The 9,924-nt window shown below is 38.7% G+C and overlaps 1 pseudogene; it reads right to left on the reverse strand.

The window, feature by feature from the left end:
- Positions 1–5,938: 5,938 nt before the first annotated feature.
- On the reverse strand, positions 5,939–9,229 carry LOC140938102 (uncharacterized; annotated as a pseudogene).
- Between the last annotated feature and the right edge of the window lie 695 nt (positions 9,230–9,924).

The raw sequence follows: 9,924 nt of genomic DNA on the forward strand, positions 1-9,924 counted from the left end.
ACATGAATACATACATGACAATATAACCAAACGTGAAATGGCACGTACTTGAAAAATGTACTATTTTTTAATACAGCAAAATTAGAGAATAACAGTCCTCAGCACATTTTTAAATTCTGGCAAAGATTTGCACTGTTTTGCTGAGTCTGGGAGCTCACTATAGGTCCTTGCTCACCAGTACATAATTTACTTTTTTTCCTAAACGTTCTGTAGGTACAAGTGCCTTCAAACACTTGAAAATGAATGTGCAAAGATGTTCAAGGCTGTGTCGCTAGAAAGATATATATTTCTCTTTAATATTGTTTGCGTATCGCCTGATTATATATATTCCTAGAAAGTCATGATCCAGAGTGGATGGATTGTTTTGTTCTAACATGTTCATGAAGTTGGAGTCAAGAAAAATCCGGAGTTATTAACAGAGTGAAGATTCTTTGACAAAAGGAAAGATTGTTTAACTATAGAGTCATTATCTTTGTTGTTTAGATAAATAAAATATTTCATAATTTTCTTATTAATTGGTATAATTAGTGGTAATCTTCGAAGCTCAGCACTGCAAGCTAAATTAGAGGCCTTACTGTTCACCTCCAAGTAGTGTTTACCAACTAACTTGAGATTAATTTTTTCTATGGGGGACCTATCCTATGTTTTAAAATTTTGCTTAGTGTACATCGCCCATACATCACTACTGTTGTAGCTTAAAATCGGAAAAATTGTGTAAAAAATCTGGGATGCGGTTTTGGGATTAAGTTTATTAAGGAGGGTATGTTTCCGTATACTGAAGAAGGCTTTTTCTTTTAAGTGTTTAAGTGCAAGAGTTAAGTTTCTTGTTTGGGTTAAACGTGTACCTAAATGGGTGTATTGTTGAACAATTTCAACGTGCTCGTTGCCAGTTTTAATGTTGTTGTCAACGAATTTCCTTGGGCGTTTTTGGAATATCATTATTTTTGTCTTTTTCGGATTTATTTTTAACATCCATGTTTCGCAATATGAATGAAGTGTGTTTAAACAGTGTTGTAATCCTTTTTTGGATCTTGATAAAATAATCAAATCATCTGCATATAATAATTTTTTTGTTCCATTAGGAAAAAACAAATGGATCAGGTAGTCGAACACCTCCTGAACATAAGAAAGAACGAATTTTGTTTTCTCCTAATTTTACAGAACGTTGAGTTGCAATAAAGGTGATTTAGTATATACTTAAACAGTGGATAGTGTTTTTTGCGCGCTCTGATTGGCTACTCAATCAGTGACTATCCTGCACTATTCACTGATTCGCCTCCAGTTCCTCCGAGCGAGAGACGCCAAACTCGCGTAAGTTGCAAAATGCCTTCCCGGTTTGCTGCCGTAACAAACAAAGAAATTTCACAACTAATCAAGCAAGCTGTTTCCGAAATACACGAAGAAAGTGACGAAGCTCGGGGTGGAAGTTTTCACAGGTAAAGCTTTGTCTTTTTGACTTGAATTTATCGATAAAACCGGCGAAAAAATTTTGTTGTTTACAAATGCAAATTAAGTTTAAGTCTTGCGTTACTATTTGTCGTTGACTTGTTCATAAATAAGCTTAAAACTAAATCTAATAATCCTTTTTACAGAGTGATTTTAAATACAAAAAGAATTCACAACTCCTTTTAAGGAAATTTCCCCGCAAGAGCTAAACAAATGCCTTCAAAAGTTTTATTTGCCGGCAAGAAAAAAGCGACGACAGCAGCCGTTCGGTCATTGCGCGCCAAAATTGTAATTGTTGCAGGCAACAGCAAATGAGTTAAAAATCATCATTTTTGGGCTCAATTATCTCACTGTTTTAGTATATACTAAAACAATTATTCACCTCAGTGTCGGTGGCTAGTGATGGATATTATTTGGGCTCAATTATCTCACTGTTTTAGTATATACTAAAACAATTATTCACCTCAGTGTCGGTGGCTAGTGATGGATATTATCCATCACTAGCCACCTCCACCTCGGTCAATAATTGTTATTTATCAAGTTATACAAATTTCCTCCTATGTTGATGTAAGAATACAGCAATACATGCCATAGGTATCTCTTGACCAGCGTGCATAAACATTCCCTACTGCATCTGTTATTAGTATCAGAATTTGGATAATCTTCATTACACTTCGCAGACGTGTCTGACTCATATTAGATATTAGCTTGATGGTGAAGAAAATGTTCTGGACCATCCACGAACGCGTACGGATTGTTAAGAAGTCGATTGCGTACATTGCAATTAGTGTCTCTAATAAGGTTTTATTTATACTGTAACTGACAACTTGCAGACTATGATTTGCACATCGGAAGTTCAAGCAGTGTTTTCCATCTCGTTAAAGTCAAGCATGCACCTAATAGGAAATGAAACTGGTTCCTGAAGCGATATTTTTCCCCAGAAAGATAAAAGTTCCAAAAATCGAATCAGATAAGCCAGTAATTTCGTACAGCCCCTATTAGAACGTCGCTTAGTTTAACCAGTGCCTCAAAGTCAAAGTAATTTCCTCGCGCATTTAAGACTGATTTGAGGCTTCTCTAAAACTCTGAAGTCGGAAAACCGAGAAGATAAAAACACCTGAAATTTCCACTTTTTTCTATCCACCCCTCCGATGAATTCTATGAATGACCAAAATTCGTAATTGTCTTTAAGATTCCAAATCTTCTTTCATTAACGCAGGCCCTTTCCGACCTTAATATTGACAGCTGGATGCATGAATATTAAATTTCCTTCGTCTCACTTTTTATCTATAAATTAAATTAAAGATTGCTTTTAACCCCAAAAATTCGACTGTAGCTAAAATAGAACGGCTCGTTTTGAGGTTGAAATTCGTTGACATTTTCTGGCCGCACTTGTGGGACTTACACAATCTCATATGCGTTAATTACTTAAGTTTGCGACGGTGGGTTTATCTCTGGGGGGGGGGGCTACTCCCTTACAAGGGCGTAATGGGGACGTGCGGCCAGCCAGGGTATGTTTTTCGGGATTTTTGTCTTAAACGTGGTATCGAATTTATCTTTTTTATGTCTTAATCAGGATATCGATTTATCAATTTTTGTCTTAAACAGGATAAATGTCTTAAACAGGGTATCAAAAATCGGAATTCTGTCTTAAACAGGGTAGGAAAATCAGCGATATTTGTCTTAAACAGGGTCAGTGTATGAGGAGCCGCGCCGCACCTCCCCACCCAGGGATATATCGAGTACCCCCCCCCCCCCGGGGGGTTTATACGGTCTCATGTAAAGAAAAAGGCTCGCATAATTATTCGTATATTTAACAATTATTCCTCGAACCCGAATGAGCTTTAAGTCAATAGCCCATGAGGCCGAAGGCCGAATGGGCTATTGACTCAAAGGCCATGAGGGCGAGACGAATAATTGTTTTGGTAAAATCCAACTAGTTGGTCAAGAATATCGAGAATAAAAAACTTTAGCTAGTCAAAGCTAGACTTTAATCCTTTTTTGCCGCCAAAAAGCCCGCGCTTTTCGCTACTAGTGAGCTATAACATATAGCCTTGTAGTAGCTCAACCAATCAGAACGCAGCATTGATAATAGACCACTAGTTGGATTTTACTAATTCACTATATCTTTGCAGCACGAAGAGTTAGACGTTTGTTTAATGTACTGGTATTAACAAAACGTGTACAAAAAGGGGATACTCAGTTTCTAACTTGAGGGAGAAAAACATTCTGAAGATCGTTTAACGCTTTCTGCTCACATATCAAGGTTCAAACCTAGCCTAAAACAGGAAAGAACACTTTCCCTATTTAAGATAACAACTTCACAGTTTCGCATTTACTGAATACCTTAAATATAGCAATTTGGTCATGTTGGTAATTTAAAGGCAATTTCGAGCCATGGAAATACACTGTACTATGATTCGCTGGGAAGAGGCAATGGACTTCCGATATTTTTTATCGGTAAAAAAAAACAAAACAGTAAACAGTTGGGGAAATACACATACTTTCCCCGGGTAAATAATGCCATGGTAAATCTTACTTGGGTTTTAGTTTGCCTTGTTGAAATTCCTTTTCTCGTGAAATTGGTCACAAAGTAAATTAGCAGTAATTCGGCTTCAGTTACAGTCACACCGACAAGAAGAACATTGATTTATTTTTTTTTGGAAAAGATGGTTTACCACCGTAAAAGTGTCACCGCTCCTTTACAAGTAGGCATTTTACTCGTTATATAAGCAAGACACACAAGGAATATGGGAGGATGCGCAAGCAGATCCAGCAGTTTATTACATCATGTAGGAGAGAAAACTATTACAATATTGCATACATAACAAAGCTTTTTTTACAATTCTCAATAAACTAAATAAACTAAGGAAAAAATACTTGCTGATACATGTGATGGATAGTATTACAACCCTAAGTATTTAGTTACTTGCAACCTATTCTCAAGGCTTTCCTCAAAGTACACATCCTTGGTGGAGTCAGATTTCCTTCTTCCGTGTTTTTTAAGTAGTCTTTCGGAAATCCAGTTTCTGCTTTGATGCACCGCAGATGTAATGTCACCGGCTCTTAGACTATGAAGGCCATAATCGTGAGGGTTATAGTCTAACCCACTAAAGTTTTTCCTCAAGATATCCCTACACGTAGTATAGGAAAGCTTGCCACCTTTTAATGAATAACTAAAAGAATTACGCTGAAAAACAAGAGGTCTGAACAATGCAAGGGTACTCTGCAAATCAGTACCAGACAAATTTAAATATCTACGTAGAACGTCAAGAGGGCAATACTTAGATCCAGAAGCGTAATGAAATGTATACGTAATTTCCTTGTCTATATGCGAATTACTTCGAGGGATGAAAATCTTTAAATAACTGCCACAAAACTCAATATGCCTAATTTCGGCATTCTCCTTGCTATGAACATCCAGGATATTTTTAATGATTTCTGAAGTAATCGGCTTCTTCTTCTTAACAGGCTAAGACTTCTTTCGTTTAGCAAATTTAACAACATTAGCACAAAAATCACTATCCAACGGATTACTATCAAGACTAGTCCCGATCGTCCCGTGTAACATCACCTTGAAGTCCCTTTTGTGGAAAGTTGGGAAGAGGGAAAAAGGAAACTGTTAGCCGTAAATAGGGTAAAAAGAGTTAACCGTAAAAGAAATTCTTCCCTAGATTCGTTGATATGACCTGTTGCGTTTCTTATTTCACGAATACTTTGACTCCTTACGCACATTAGCCTTCCAGGCGTTCAGATAGTGAAGAGCTGCCAAACCCCGCTTTGAGCACCCGCTTAATACTCAATACTGAATGCTTTGTCGCGTGGGAATGAAAGTCCAGTACATTTTCTCCAAATTCATCCCGAGATGATCCTAAGATTTTTATTCTGCTTTAAAGATACAAAAGTAGAGCTTTATTAATATTTAACTACTTGAAACAAAAGAAATTCATTTTTAGCATTTTTGTTAACCGTAACTGAAAAAATTAACCGATAGCCGTAAAAGAGCCAAACTTTTAGCCGATAACCGTAAAAGCCACCACCCCATTGAGACCCTCGGAGAACTGTTTCTTGCAAATTTCATCTCATTCTCATTTTTTTAATTATGCCAAATGAGAGAGCCTATTCCTCCGAATAACAATGACTTAGCTATAAATGTAGGCTGAGGAAAGAGTGAAATTTGTTATGATTTTATAATTAAAAGCCTACCATCGGACGTGTTTCCACTGCACTTCCTGTCTTAAACTGATCTCATACGTTGTTTCTATAGGTTTCAGTTTGCAGGAAGGCTAGGAGTGGATGGCACCATATAAAGTGTCAGTGAAAATATAAAACAACATTTTACTGTTCCTTATAATCACTAGAACAGCATAATATATAGCGTAAAATATCAACATGGTTTTGTGAGACTGATAGCATAGATTGCAACTAAAACCATTCTCTGCATGCCCATTTGTACTACGCAGGCGGTTAAGTGTAACTGAATTTTGCCAAGTTAAGGGTCGTTATTTATAGACAGGTATCTGCAGCGTGCACCAAATCGCAATAAAAGGCTCCTCTCCTCATCGCGATGGTTTGCTTCTTCTTCAAATCTATCATCCTGTTCACAATTTTCAGTACTTGAATTTTCACTGGCATTACCAGGGACCTTAATTTTACCAGCGAGACGATACAAGATGCCACCTAACAAACCGATCAGGACACAGGTGTTGACGACCATCACAAACCAAACAAAAAAGTTAGTATCATGGACATCTAAAGTTGAAAATCGTAACACCATGAATGACATCGATAAGACGAACAACACAAGAGGCTCGAAGACATTCTCATTGAAAATGCCTCTGAGCTTTAGTCTTTCGCGTTGACAGTCGGTTTCTCCTTCTCTCCTACCTGGTGGTGTTTCGTACGGCCTTAAAATAAGATGAATAATCGCTGAAACCATAAGTACAAGCCACATTACAAACGTTTGCAAAGAATATGACGATGGGATCATGGACAGAGCGATGGCGAGAATCAGGCGGCGTAAGATCATGACAACTTCGAAGAACGCCTGGTACTTAGGTTTGTAGGGTAAGTAGATCGGTCCAAGCCATACGTCAAGTTTCTTTCGATCTGCAGGACTCATAGAGCTTCTCTTGGGGAAAAAGAGCAACATCAAGGAGATGACCATCAAGGGAAATCCAATTACGTAGACCACAATGGAGACAATTCCTAGTGTTGTCAGTTTGAGGTATGTATCAGACGAGCACTCTATCCAAGGAGAAGATGGCATGTAGAACACATTCAGGTCCTTGTGACATGGACGTACAATGGAAAGCGTTTGTTTTACGATGGGAAAGTAGCTGAAGCTTAGGCAGAAGAAGGCGGTTTGGCGGCATTTAAAGTGGACCTGTTCCATGCGCCTTGTGTTTGGGCGAAACCTCTGCATAGTCAGCATGATGATAAAGTACGCACCCACGGTAGACAGGCACACCACCGGTAGAAGAAGAAGAAACGCAAACTTACCAACAGGGGTAAAAAGAGAAGGCAAATCACAAGAAAGACAGGGAAAATATAGGTTCCAGTAGCTGCTCAAGTAGCTTTGAGCTGCAATCACTTCCTTAGGCCAAACGTTGACGCTTGATACCATGAAGTCCATAGTCTGGATGTAAAACACCGCCATGCTGATAAGAGAACGAGCAGCTTTCCCTCTGCTAGTCATACACAGCACGAAAACAACGAGGTTTAATTTGAAAAACCATGCTGGTAGGAATTCTAAAAGCATCATGACTAACATCAAAAGGAAATGAAGAGCAGTCACAGCAAACCATTTCGCTGGACGCACGTTATAATAAAAATACGACCAGATTAAAACAAGGAAGGATGCGACAAACATAGGGATAAACAAATAATAGTAAAATGAATCGCCATTTCTACATTGAAAGCATAGTCCACTTAGTTTATAGAACCCATATTTACACCGAGAACAAAATCTGTCCTCGTTTCCTTGATGACATATGCAGGAAATGTCGCATTTTGTGGTCAGAGATCAAACTGCAGGTCTCTTGAAGGGCGCACGAGTATCTTTTGGCGATGTGACCAGTCTACAGCCACATAAACCTGTTGGATTGCAGGCAGATTTAACAGGACATTTGACAAGATGGGTGGCGTTAGCAGGATCAGGGGATGGCCAGTAACCACTGCTTATGTTCATGATGCTGGGACGAAGATCTTCTGCCGAACCTGGTGCAAGTCTGTGACATGTCCCATCCATCATACACTGTTTGCACAATCCTTTGTCTCCGTAGAAACCTTCATCACAGACGCAGTATTTGTACTCATAAAAGGTCGGATCTACGCGAATGAGACCATTGTTGAAGGTGAGTCTTCCTTCTGGGCAGGTGAAATTGTTTGCTTTGTGTGGTTTAATCATTCTTGAAAAATCAGGTTGAAAGGTATTAGACGTTGCCCCATTTCCTTCTCGCATTAAAGGGTTTCCAGAAATATCCAATTTTTTGAGGGATACCAAGTTTTGAATTCCAGCAGGGAAACCTCCAGTCAGGTTATTTGATGAAATATCAAAAGTGGTTAGAAAAGAAAAGTCTCCGATGAAAGTTGGTATAGGTCCAAAAAAGTTATTACCACGTAAGTCACAAACAGACAATCTCTCCATGTAAAGCACATTGTCTGGTATTGGACTACTGATACCACAGAAGCTCACATTCAAAGTCGCAGGGCTATCATTCCCTTGTCCCATAAATTTGCGGAAAAGGTCAATGAAGCTTGTAAAATTTATTGACAGATTCCTATTGTCCGCTAAAGAGATGGATAAACTTACATTTACTGTGGCATTACCTGGCCAGGCCTTTCCTTGGTTAAATGAAGAAAAACGATTCTGTGACACGTCAAGCATATATAACTGTGGCAGGGAAAGCAAATCGCCTGGTATATTCCCTGTAAGTCGGTTGTTGGCGACATTTAATACCCGGAGGTTGGTGTTATTTTTGAACGTTTTCGGAAGCGTACCTGAAATTTTGTTCCCGGGCAGAACAAGGTACCAAAACGTTCTTGGCAACACACGAGGCATACGTCCGGTTAGTTGAATCCCAGATACGAACAACTGTCTCAACGAAGAAAGCGAAAATAAGTCACTCAGCCTCCCATACATCTTACCAGGGTTATTCCTTAGATCGAGATACCAAAGCTTGTTTAATCGAGAAATACTTCTTGGTATTTCTCCACTTATGTTATTTCCGCCAAGACCCAATAATCGTAGCTCCGTCATATTTCCTATGTCGTGGGGTAAACGACCTGAGATACCATTACCATTCATAGGGCAAGCCATGAAATTCTGCAGTTTTCTAAGTTTGGTGAAGTCCTCTGGGATATATCCACCAACAGAAGAGGCAGTCAACCCGACGGAAAGCAGGTTAGCCATATTTCCAAAGAGAAAGTCGTCAAGACGTCCATGTAGATTTGGATTTCCCACGACGCATAGAGAAAACAAGTTTCTGATCTTCCAAATGGTGGAAGGAAGGGAGCCGTCCAAGTTGTTGTAAGCCAACACAATTGTTTTTACGTATGAAGTGTTTCCGTGGCAGGTAATACCATACCAGGAACAGTGAGATTTTTCATTTGCAAGGCTGGTCCATCCCCGTCTGTCGAACCATTTTTGGCCATTTGTGGATTCATATATGTCTAGTAAAACCTTTCTTTCTTGCTCTGGTGCAAAAGAAGTGTCCAACGTGAAAAGTGGAAACATCGCGACGCGGTTTAGACATTCTTTGCCATCATTAATCAGAAACATATTGAGGCCTGGAACAAAGATAGATGTTCATTTATTAAAACGGTGTTTACGATTTGACAACAATTTTTTTTAGACGTAGTTTTCACTTAATTATCGCTTTGAGTTCAACATTCATTAGTGCAAGGAGACGTTCAGAACCTTTGTTTTAGAAAACGGATTTCAAATGATTATTTTAGTCAAAAAGCATATTTAGACTTTTTTCCCATCAGGCTTCGAAGTCAAAGTCAAACCTCTGAAGAGGCCCTCTGTTAAGTAGTCAACCTCTATTAATATCTGAATTTTAAATTCAGCGTGACAAATGAATACGTATTCATCTCTTTGACGATTTCACCATTTTCGCATAGACCATAATGCACCTTGTTTACCCCCACTCCCAAATCTCTTCGATTTTTCTTGGGACGGCAGTAATACCCGAGAGAAATTGTAAACAATGGTTAAGCAAAATGTTGGGTAGTAAACAAGAATGCACTGTGGTCTATTTAACAATAGTGAATAGTTTGAAATGTTATGTGGGAAAACGAATTTGAATGATGTCTAGTGAATCAGGCTTTCATAGCTAGACAATTGGTTTGTTTTACTTTCTGGCGTTCCAATTTATCGAAAAAGTCCTTGAGTAACGTATCCGGAACATCCCGGAGTTATTGTTAGCGCAGCACTATTTACTTGAATGTATACTGTTACCAAATAAAGCCTTT

This window comes from Porites lutea, chromosome 5, assembly GCF_958299795.1.
Source record: "Porites lutea chromosome 5, jaPorLute2.1, whole genome shotgun sequence".
NCBI classification, from domain to species: domain Eukaryota; kingdom Metazoa; phylum Cnidaria; class Anthozoa; order Scleractinia; family Poritidae; genus Porites; species Porites lutea.